Genomic DNA, 12,141 nt, shown 5'->3' with positions numbered 1-12,141 from the left:
TGTTCCGAGAGAAATGATTTGGTCCTTAAAAGAGTTTTGTTTTAATGAGCACAGTGCCCCTCAAGATTTTACCTTTACTTGTTTCGAAATTTACAAGCCACGTATTTTGTGGACACTAACTTACAGAACAGACCTCTTTGTCTTTCATTCAAGGGTAGAGCTTTCCAGCTTTCCAGTCTGTCTTTCACATAGCCAGAATTTTAGTCTCCTTTCTTCACAGTTAGGTTTTGGCTCTCATGCAATCTTATTTTCCCTCCTTCCTCTTCTTCTTACCTTATAAGCAGTGACTTTTCTTTGGCTTATCTTTCTTTGCCTCATTAGAGTGTACACCTTTTTTTTTTTAAAACAGGTAGTATTTTTTCAAAGATTTTATTTATTATTTCAGAGAGAGAGAGAGAGAGAGCAGGGGGAGAGGCAGGAAGAGGGAGAGGGAGAAGCCGACTCCCTGCCCAGCAGGGAGCCTGACATCATGACCTGAGCCAAAAGCAGACGCTTAACTGACGGAGCCACCCAGGTGCCCCTAGACTGGAAGCCTTACTGATATTCTTTCATTTCTATAATACAGCCATGGCAATTGCATAGAAAACTCTCTGTACAAGTTTTCCCTTTGTCTTCCAGTGCCTTGTGTCCCCTTGCATTTTCAGCCCTACCTCCTTTCCTGGATGTGGGAAGAAAGGCCAGCTGCTGGCTTATTTGGGCAACAGTACGATGGAGGGTCATAGAGCCCAGGTGAAGGGGAGATCCCAGAAAGTCCTCACAAAACTCCCAGCAACTCTGAGCTCCCGGAAAACTACACTGTTGCTATGCCTTGCCAAATCTAAGAGGGTTGCACCCACCCCTTTTCTGAGCTGGACCAAAAATTATCCGAACCACCATTCATTGCAGTTGGGGCATATCTAATCAACAGTCGCACATCAGGACTCGAGAGGCTCAGGCACAGTGCTACTAGCATGGAATCCGCTGGGACAGAAACCCCTCTCCACCCCAGCATGGCTTCTAGAGCCTCAGAGAATTAGACACTGTAGGTGGCCCTCAGCGAGAACTAGTCTGCTCTTCTGTTTTTCAGGCGGTATCTTTATCCCAGTAATATGGCTTCAAAATCTGACCAGTCACATAAGTTCTGTAAACCTTATGTGATAAAGACAGCAGTCCTGCCCTCACCTCTTCCCTTCCTGATGTCTGTTCCCTGAAGCTTTACAGTATTTTAGCTGTTTCTTCTGGAACGAACTTCTGTATTTTTAATAACATGTTTCTACAGTTATCTCTTGATTATCATGTTTTACATATTACCTGTTGACTCCTTACTGCGGAAAATACAGATTCAGCCCACTCATCCCCTCTACCTGTCAAACACGCTGCTTCTTCTTGTTCCCAGTTACTGCTGTATCACAAGTCTTGGACAAATCGGTACTCGTGTGTGTGTGCACGTGCGCGCTTGTGTGTGTGTGTGTGTGTGCACACGCGCACGCGTGTGTGTAATATGGTAGATAAATGTTCACAGCTGAGCCAAATGTTAGGCTTTGATTACATTTATATCCTGCAGTTGTTGGCTGTATTGCTTTGTTTGCTTGCTTAAGTAAAAATGTTCCTGTCCTTAAGCCATTCACAGAATCTTCATCAGCAGTATAAATCTTCTCTCAGTACCTTTGCAAACATAGGTCATCAATCCATCTCTTTAGTTACTCCTCCTGGAGTTCCTCATCTTTCTCCTTCCACCTGGGTTGGTGCTACGAGAACTGCAGAGCTCGAATCCCGAGCCTTCTTTTCCACCTGGCTCCTATGTTGGGTCCCTTGTTCATGGAAGCCAAGTCTTCTCCAGCTTGGGTTAGTCCTCGTTTTAGTGGAATGTGTCCTCTAATGGCTGCCTGAGAGCTCATGAATTTACACGAAAGGTAAATTTTTGAGGTCTTGCATGTATGGAAATAGCACTATTCTTCTCTTGTATCTGACTGGATGTAGCATCCCAGGTTATAATTAACTCTCTGGAGGAATTTTGAGCACTTAGTGCATTTTCTTCTGGCTTCCAAAGGGTTGCTGCCAAAATGCCCTTTGCTGTTCTAATTCCCACCCTTCGGAAACTTTGAGGGTCTTTTTAAAAAATTCTTGGCTTTCTGAAATTTCACTATGATGTATCCTAGTGTGGTCCCTTTTGTATTCATTGTTCAGAGAATCTTCTAGGACTTTTCAATCTGGAAGTTCATGTCCTTCAGTTGTGAGAGATTTTCTTATGTGATTTCATTGATAATTTCCTCCACTCTTTTTTCTTCCCTTTCTGGAACTCATGTTATTTGGATGCTGCACCTTCTGAACTGATCCCCCTTTTTCTTATATTTTTCTCTTCCATTTTTCCACCTCTTTGCTTTTTGTTCTACTTTTCTAAAGACTTCTTAACATTACCTTCCCACTCTTTAGTTTGATATTATTTCTAATACCATATTTTTAGTTTATAAAAGTTTTACTTTTGCTTTTAAAACATTTATATACCATCCTGTACATAATTTATAACTCAATTAATTTTTTTCTGATATTCATGATTTTTTTAAAGCATTCTCCTATTGCCTTTATTTTCTGTTTTCTCTTTTCTTTTTGTTTGTTTGGACTCTATTTTGTGTTCGAGGCTTTCCTCTTACATATACATTCACTGTTAAGAGGGTATTAACAGTGTAACTGGGAGTCCTGTGTTTATATGTGAGGGCTTTCAAGTGGTGGTGATTGGCCTGGAACCCAGACATGGGGCATCCAAAATCTATTAGTCATTTCTCTAGACTGGTTAATTTCCCTGGGGAGGAGTCTACTGATCCTCTGTTTAGGAAATATAAGCCTGGCTGCCAGTGTTCTTGAAGCTAAGTGGAGGAAAGGGATTGGAGTGGAGGAAGGTTATCTCACCACTGATTTGTAGATTTCCACTTAATTCCCGTTGCCAGTATAGCACCCCCGCCTTCAGCTGTGCTTTGTGTCCATGTGCCAAGTCCCTCTGCTTGCACTTCTTGTAAAAGGAAACCACCAACCCTTTCAGCACGGAGGAAGCAGAGTGGTGGGGCCATGCACAGAAGAAGAGTCTCAGTGTCTAACCCTTCTTATACAGATTATCAACCAACACTCCTGTTTTTTAGCCCATCCACACCCTATTATCAGAGGTATCTGGTGCCTCCACTAGCATCTGCCACGCAAAGTATACATCCCTGAGCTTCTTAAGGTTCTTAACATACGTTGGCTTCCTTCTCCTTGGCTTTTCCCCACTGAAAGTTCAGATTTCAGCTTTTTCTGCTCTGCTAAATTAGTTACCACTCATTCATCAGCTTTCCAGTTTCCAAAATTATGTTGACATCTCATATCTGCTTCTGGCTCCTTTCCTATCCTCTCTATGTAGAGCTTTGTTTTTTCTTTAAAAAAATTTCTTTTTTTGTCATTTTTGTGGAGGATAAGGAGGTAAGGTAGAAAAGAAGTGGAGATAAACATGTATTCAGTCTGCCATGCTTAACTGCAATTTGTGAACCAACCCTCTGTTTCTAAAGGATGCACTATTTCTCTATGCATCAAAATAAAACTGTCTGGGTTATTTGGCAAGTCCCTCATCTTGGAATACTTCCATTTGGGGCTGCCATAGAGATGTGGGTCTGCATCAGAATACCCTTAAGAAATGCAGTGTGATTGGGGTGCCTGGGTGGCTCAGTGGTTGAGTGTCTGCCTTCAGCTCAGGTCATGATACTGGGGTCCTGGGATCGAGCCCTTTATTGGGCTCAGGCTCCCTGCTCAGTTGGGAGCCCGTTTCTCCCTCTCCTACTCCCCCCTCCTTATGCACACTTACTCTCTCTCTCTCTCTCTCTCTCTCTGTCAAATAAACAAATAAAATCTCTTGGGGGGAAAAAAACCTCTAAAAAAAAGAAAGAAATGCAGTGTGATCTAGAGCTATCCCAAGTAATATAAGTCAGATCCTCCTTATTTATCAGTAAGTAGTCTAAAACTCACAGGAGATCAGAACCAACCAATTCCCTGACTTTTGGACTGAGATCCAGACCCAAACTCCACAACAGCCCAAGGAACTAGAACTACTATGCTATGAGTCTCAGTATAAGCTGAAGAAATTAGACCATACTCATCCCTTTGTCTAAGGCTTTTCTAGACTGCTGGCATTCTGAAACACAGTATATCACAATATGATAGTATATTAAGTATCATGTTATGACCTAGGTCCCTAGATAAATTTGATTTAGGTTTCGATTCCAGCTCTACCCCTTAATAAGATGTCAGTTGTCTATATAAAAAACAGTAGATAACAAAAAATATGTTTCATTTTCTTCATCTAATAAGCCAGAGATAGGCAAGTGAGAGGAAATGGAACTGATCTATGATGTCACTACTTCCCACCTCCTCTCTTTTTCCCTCTTCTGTGGCTTTATTATCTTCTCAAGGTCCTAAGATAGTGTCTCCACCACAGACTCACATCGGCACTTCTGGCTCCAGGAAAAAGAAAAAAGGGACAAGGAGTGGGGGCAGAGCCAATCACAGATTCCCAGCACACTTCCCATGCATCTCATTGGCCAGAACTGTGTTATGTGGCTACCCCTAGCTGCAAGGGAGGCTGGGAATCAGGAGTCTAATGAAGAAAGGAAGAGGAGGATTCACAAGACAGCTAACCGTGCCTGCCACACTAGGTGTACTTCCTTGAGCAAGTTATTTAGACTCACTTGGCATCTATAACTTTATTTGCACGGTGAGAATAAAAACACCTACCTCACATTGTTGCGATGAGAAATAAAGGAGATGATGTTGATAAGCCACATAGCACCATACCAGACACGTAACACACGCTCCATAAACATTGCTTCCCTTCTCTGTGATCCCTTATACTGGTCTGCTTTCTGAACCCCACAGTGTCAGAACACGCTGTGAAGACCACAGCTGTATATTACTTGATAGAAATTAAGTTTGTTCAGAGCGTTATACACCACCTATTGATGGAGCATCAGTAAAAACGAGATTTGGGAATCACACATCAGAAAAGGTACTGCATGTCTGAATATAAGACAGAGAGAATATGACTATAAAGATGATTTTACAGTCCATGTATTTTATTATAATCCTTAATCTTCCTTTATATCCCTTGCCTTTATAGCTATCCCACCCATCAGCCTCTTTTTACCACACTCTTCCCTTGATCTCTTGAGAACTTCTTTAATTTGTATTTACTATTATTTATCTACAAAGCTTTATTATGCAATCACTGGGCCATCATTTTGTATGTGTGTTTGTGTGTGTGTGTGTTTCTTTAATCAACCCCAGTGACTGAGTGCCCCTTTGCTCCCTCCACACAAAGCAAAGCTGTGTGAAGCCTTTATAAACCAGGTTGGGTCGAGGAGGTGGGGAAGCTAATGTGAGGGGAGGGTTACAGCCAGCCAAGCCACAACTGACGATTTATGAAAACTGCAATGGTCTGTTGGAGTGGGGTGTCAGAGGGTGAGAACATGTATGGTTTCTGGGTTTTTATGTCCATGGAATTTTCTCGTCTGTACATATGATGAAGTACGTGTAGGCCTTGTGGCCTGCCTTGTTTCATACCCGGTGCCCTGTGACCTAACATGGACCAATGCACACAGTCTACCAGGGGACAGGGACCAGGGTCCCATTTAACAATCTAAATTAGAAGGCACCTTTGTTTTCCTCTCTCCAGCTAGACGAGCGTGGTAGCAGAGGACAGAGTTTTGGTGCTGGCTTGTTACCGTTACGGTGGAAAAGGAAACCGTATTCCAGTCTCGCATGAGCCATGCTGCCTTCGAAAATCGGCAACCAGGAACACCTCCTCTTAAGATAAAAACAGAAGGGAAAAGGAAGAAACCTCTTCCATTTACAAATGTTTTCTCTCCTTTGTGGCCCTTCTCTAGCGGGTCTTTGCCTACATTGAGTTCTGGCTCTCTGTGTAGAAACCAAATGCCAAGGTCCAAAGGAGAAGCTCTTTCACAGGGAAAACAAAAGGCAGCTGTCAGTTTAATCCCAAACTCCCTGATAACATTCCAGCAGAGTTCCTTTTTCTGGAGATGAAATAAGAACCCTGGCAGGCCCTCTTGACTGGCCACATAAATCATTTGTAGTAATTGCTCTGAGAGAGGAGTGCCTCTCAGGCTCCGCGGTTAGAGGTGGGGAATCACACACCGACATTCTCTCTCTCTCTCTCTCTCTCTCTCTCTCACACACACACACACACAGTGTCATCGCCTCTGGCTTGTCCCGCACACATGCATGTGTACCCACATGTACACCTCCTCTTCTCAGGAATTGCTCCCATGGGGGTGGGCTTAGTGAGCCATATTTAAAAAAAAAAAAAAAAAAGCATGGCACAGAATAATGAATAGTCAGTTTTCTGTTTCCTTCTCTTTGAGCTTGAGCCAATTTAAATTCTTCTGGAGTACAGTTTGGGAGGGGTCCTTGGGAGGGTCGACAGGAAAAGTGGGAGGGAGAGAACACAAAGGTAAGAGGGGGATGGTTATGATTTGGCTTTGTCAGGCTTACCCATTGCTGTGGATTCTATGATGTGTCACCTGCTTCCTCCTTTTTGCCTTTTCTGGTGAGAACTGAGATGTGGTCATAAAAATCCCCCACACTGTGATCTGGGAGCTGCTGCTGAGGCTTGGCAGTTCACTAAGGACCGAACTCTCAAAAGCCACAAAGCTATAATATCCCTTCCCCTCTGTGGCCAATAAAGATGGTGATAATCAAATAACAGGGCTTAGAAGTGGTGTGGTGCCTGCAGCGGTTGGCCACAGGCCGGTGATACACACCCTTCACTTGTACCCTGATGTATGTTCATTGAAAATATCGAGGCTACCAGAGATGGGGGTGGCGGGGGCTTCTGTAGGTGCACAGAGCTGTTTGAAGAGTGACTGGGTGGGTGAATGAATACATGAATGGACGGACGGATGGATGAATGATGGATGAGTAGAGTTCAGTGTTGTGTTATGAGCACAGCTTGAAAAGCCAGGAAAATTGCAGAGCTTCTGTGACAGATGAATGCCTTGTCCCTCTCCACACACCCTAAATTTGAACTCTCGTCAGCGTTACGACCAGGGATAGAGAAGAGGAAGTGAGGGAAACAAAGCTAGACGTGAGTGGACAAGTGGCCCTTTCCTGACGCCACCCTTCAGCCCTGCCGACTGGCCCCAGCCGTGAGTCAGAGCTGTCTCCTCTTACCACGGACGTGGAGCCTGCTAAGCTAGGATTCACAGTCCTTCATTTTGTATGGTAAGAAGAGATGCCAGATGTGGAAGGTGTCATCTATGTGCCCTATCTCTGTCTGCACAGAGCCCGTTTCACCTTTGTCAGGCTCCTTAGTAAAATCACCCTTTCTCATTTATTTCGCTGTTTGTTTGATGCCAAACTGTCTCGCTTCAAAAGGAGAGTGGAGTGGCGGCAAAGAGTTATGCTCCACCTGGTGTCCCCCAGACATAACGCCAGGGGCGTTCTCCCCGAGTCACTTCTGCCACGAAGGTGCAGGGTGTTTGGGGTTCACGTGTGCTGGATTGGAGGATCCTGTGGAGTCTGAGCTCAGCCCATCCTGGGCTGGATCTTTCTCTTACCTGTGTCACCCATCACTCTGGAAGGAAGTAATCCTTCCTCTTTGGGCTCCCAAGCCAGTCCTTACAGATAAGCCTGTGTTTGTACACTGGACCAAAAATGGTTCCTTGAAACAAGTGCATGTATTTTAAGATTTCTAGGATCGAGGCTTCTACAGATAGGGGTTAGTAAATTTTTGCTCTAGGTTGTGGTTCTAAATTCAACCACACAAACACACGCAATGATAATAGCTTGTATTTGTACGATGGTTTACAGGTTGCAAAGCAGCTCTCCATATGGTAGGTCTTGTCAGTTGCTATTTTTAAGCTGAAGAAGCCAAAGCTTGGAGAGAGTGAAGTGACTTGTTTAGGGTCATAGAAAAAACAGAAACAGGTATGGAAGCCAGGACATGAAGCATCTCGTTTCATTTGCCACTGAGCATATATTATCTCTCTAAATGATCATGGTGAATTTCAGCAAATTACTTTTTACATTAGATTAAATGCAAAAAATATGCTTATCTAAGAAATGTTTTAAAAATAAACACATGATATGTTTTTTATATTGTGCGTGATCATCCAAGATAATCTCTTCAATATCATTTGAAGCAATTCATTCTAGTCATTTCTTTGCACGTAAGACTAATGTAAGGCTTTGATATATACCGCATTAAATCATGCAGCATTTGGTTTTGTATCTTACTTTTTTCACTTATCATTTTATTGAGAATTTTTTGTCATTAAACATTATTTATAAAACATGATTTTTAATGCCTGCATAATTTCCCCCGGTATGACTATACCATAAATTATTTAAAATTTAATCTATCCTCGATTGTTGGACATTTTAGTTGTTTACCTTTTTATGCTTATGAACATCCTTGTAAACAAATCTTCAGTGGAATTTCTGATTCTGTCATAGTATAGATTCATAGAAGAGGGATTTCTGAGTTAGAAGTTACTAACAATTCTCTAGATCTTGACATGGGCTGTATGATTGGTTTTTAAAGAGATTGTATCAATTTATACCCACCATTTGGGTGAGCGCTCTCTCCACACCCTTTCCAGCTTTAAGAATTAGGAACTTAAAAAAATTTTTTTTAAGATTTTATTTATTTATTTGAGACAGAGGAAGAGACAAATTGCATACCGCAAGCAGGAACAGGGGCAGAGGGGCAGCGGGGAGAGAGAGGGAAAGGGAAAGAATCTGCGGCAAACTCCAGGATTCCAGATCTCATGAGGTCGAGATCACCACCTGAGCCGAAGCCAAGTGTGGGTCACTAAACTCACTGAGCCGTCCAGGTACCCCTGAACTTAAAATATTTTTTAACAAAAGTAAGATATATGTATTTTACCATTTTAATTTGCGTTGTATGATCATTAGTGAGATTGAACATCTTTGTTAAGAATTATTGGTTAAGGGGTACCTGGGTGGCTCCGTGGGTTAAGCACCTGACTTGGGTTTGGGCTCAGGTCGTGATCTGGGGTCGTGGGATTGACAGGGAGTCTGCTTCAGATTCTTTCCCTCTGTCCCACACCCCTACCCTCCCCCGCCCCCTGTTCACATATACATTCACTCACTCTCTCTCTTAAATAAATACATCTTTAGAAAAAGAAGAATTATCGTCTCAATTGTATTTTTCATTCATAAACTGTCTTCTATTCACGCCTGTTCCCCATTTTGAGAGTGGGATAGTTCTTCTTTTTAAAAATTTACATATTAAAATTTGCATTTTTTGCAAATATTTTACCCCAGTTTTTAATCTACATCTTAATTTTTTTTTAAAGATTTTATTTATTTATTTGAGAGAGAGAGCATGAGCGAGGAGAAGGTCAGAGGGAGAAGCAGACTCCCCATGGAGCTGGGAGCCCGATGCGGGACTCGGTCCCGGGACTCCGGGATCATGACCTGAGCTGAAGGCAGTCGTCCAACCAACTGAGCCACCCAGGCGTCCCTCTACATCTTAATTTTTTTTTTTTTAAAGATTTTATTTATTTGTCAGAGAGAGAGAGGAGAGCGAGCGAGCACAGGCAGACAGAATGGCAGGCAGAGGCAGAGGGAGAAGCAGGCTCCCCACCAAGCAAGGAGCCCGATGTGGGACTCGATCCCAGGACGCTGGGATCATGACCTGAGCCGAAGGCAGCTGCTTAACCAACTGAGCCACCCAGGCGTCCCTACATCTTAATTTTTAAGGCTTTTTTATGTGCAATTTTAACATTTTTATGTAATGAAAACTATTAACCTCTTCTTTTATAACTTACAGTTATTTTATACTTAGAAAGACTTTATGTGAAAATCATTAAATATTGACTTTTTAAATTTTTTGGAGTTCATTTTTTTACAGTTAATTATATGCTTTTCAGAAAAATGTATTTTGGTATAGTTGTGAGAGGCAGATCTACCTTCCAATTTTTCTCTCAACTCTTGTCTATTTATTTAATACTCCTTCCTTTCACTCTATTTTTAACATACAACAAATTCTTTTTTTTTTTAAACATTTTATTTATTTATTTGAGAGAAGAGAGAGACAGTGAGAGAGAGCATGAGCGAGGAGAAGGTCAGAGGGAGAAGCAGACTCCCCGTGGAGCTGGGAGCCTGATGTGGGACTCGATTCCGGGACTCCAGGATCATGACCTGAGCTGAAGGCAGTCGCTTAACCAACTGAGCCACCCAGGCGCCCAACATACAACAAATTCTTAAAGTATCTTTTTAGATTATCATTTCTCTTCCATTGACCGATCAATTCTTACATCAATAGCACAATTTTAAATTACTCTGGCTCATAGTAAGTTTTCATGGTTCACATTGCTCGTCTTTAGCTGTGTTCGCACTTCCAGTTTATTTTTCCAGAATGACTATAAAAACATTTCATTAAATTCATAAATTAATCCCTCTGGAATGTTGATTTGAATTACACTAAATCTATAGAATGATTCGGGAAGAATTGACTCCTTTACAGTATATCGTCTTTCCATTCAGGAATGTGAAATTTATCTCCATTCATTCAAGTCTTCTTTTATGATTCTCTAATTTTCTTCATATAGTTCCTATTCATTTCTTATTAAGGTTATTTCTGAGTAACTCAAGTGTTTAATTATTTCTGTTTCTGAAATCATCACAAAGTGGCATTTTTAAAAAGAGGGTCCTGATTAGCTAAATTGAGGTTAGGCTATGAGAAAACCCAACAGAACCTGACAAGCTAGAAGTCATTAGTAATTAAATAATTTCCATCTGAAAACTAATTGGATTAAATTAACCCATTTTAAGGTATTATTTCTCAGACGAGGAATGTCCAACTGCTATTTATATATTGCCATCAGTGCTGACCCTAATAATATCCCCTTCTTGGCGAAGTGAGAAATAAATGAACTTTGTGCCTATAATAAATTCATTTTTAAACACATTGCTATTTGTCTTTACTAAATGGTAGTAGTGTTCTAGATACATTATTCCTTACTTCTCAGTCCTACTCTTTCCTAAGTCCTATCTTGGGTTTTGAAACTTTTCTTTTTGATTTCTAAAAAACATACTTGATTTCCAGTATAAAATTGGATATTTTAGTATAGTGTTACTTACATTTTCACATGCAAATGAGACTATATGCATCTATAAACTAATATGTTTATAGAAAGGGAATGTATTATAGAATTTTAGAGCATAAACAGACCTTAAAAAGCAGCTATCCAAAGTCATCTAGTCGTCTTCTTCTTTTTTTTTTTTTAAGTAATCTCTTGTACCTAACGTGGGGCTCAAACTCATGACAGCAAGATCATGTCGTGTGCTCTACTGACTGAGCCAGCCAGGTGCCCCCACAGTTACTAGTCTTGCTGGGATCCATGAATGCTCTGAAGTTGTTAGTGAGATTGTGTTTGTGTGTGTCTTTTCATATGTGTGTTCTTCTGTGGGGAAAGTCTGTGGCTGAATTTTATGTGCTTGCTTACTGTTAAGACCCTAAAAAAAAGTTGAGGATGACTGGGCTACTCCAAGCCTGTCGCTGACCAGATGAGATTTTTTTTAAAAGGTGGGGGGCCAAGTTGTTACAGAGACATGCCCTTGGGCACAGAGCCCTTCTGGGGCAGGGCGAAGGCAGCTGGGCCTCCTGATCTTCGGCTTTTTCAGTGACCCCGTTTTGCACACGAGTATGAGGTTTCTGTCATATCCCTGTAAACCCGGCGTGCGCGCACCATGTGAACTGGGTGTGTTGGGACTAGGGAATTTGGAGCCAAGGCCCCAAACTGAGATGTGGCTCTGGACTCACTAGTTGTGTGACCCTGGACAAGCTCTTCAACTCTGGCCTCAGTTTCCTCTTTCATGAAATTGAGTTGCCGGAGTTAAGACCTATCTCATAGAGTTTTAAAGAGGAGGTAATGAAACAGTGTGTATATGTACGTACATAGCTAAGTACTTTATAAACTGTCAAGTACTGGGGAGCAGTAGTTACTGTTTTTATCATGGCTGTGGGGTACTTGCTAATGCAGAAGTACCGTGGAACGATCTGGAGACATTAACAGCTTTCAGCTGCCACCTTGAAGCCACCAAACATCTCAGCCTGCACCGGGGCCAGCCCCCTGGGCCAACTGCCCTCTCCCTTGC

General features: G+C 41.9%; 1 protein-coding gene across 3 annotated transcripts in view; it reads left to right on the top strand.

Annotated features, from left to right (window-relative positions):
* The window catches only part of MAML3 (mastermind like transcriptional coactivator 3), a 408,594-nt gene that overhangs the window by 312,495 nt on the left and 83,958 nt on the right, over positions 1-12,141 (top strand). The gene's annotated exons all lie outside the window — the stretch shown is intronic.

The sequence above is a fragment of the Lutra lutra genome, chromosome 2, assembly GCF_902655055.1.
Source record: "Lutra lutra chromosome 2, mLutLut1.2, whole genome shotgun sequence".
NCBI lineage: Eukaryota > Metazoa > Chordata > Mammalia > Carnivora > Mustelidae > Lutra > Lutra lutra.
The sequence above is the reverse complement of the archived record's forward strand: the minus strand, read 5'-3'. Positions and strand labels throughout refer to the sequence as shown.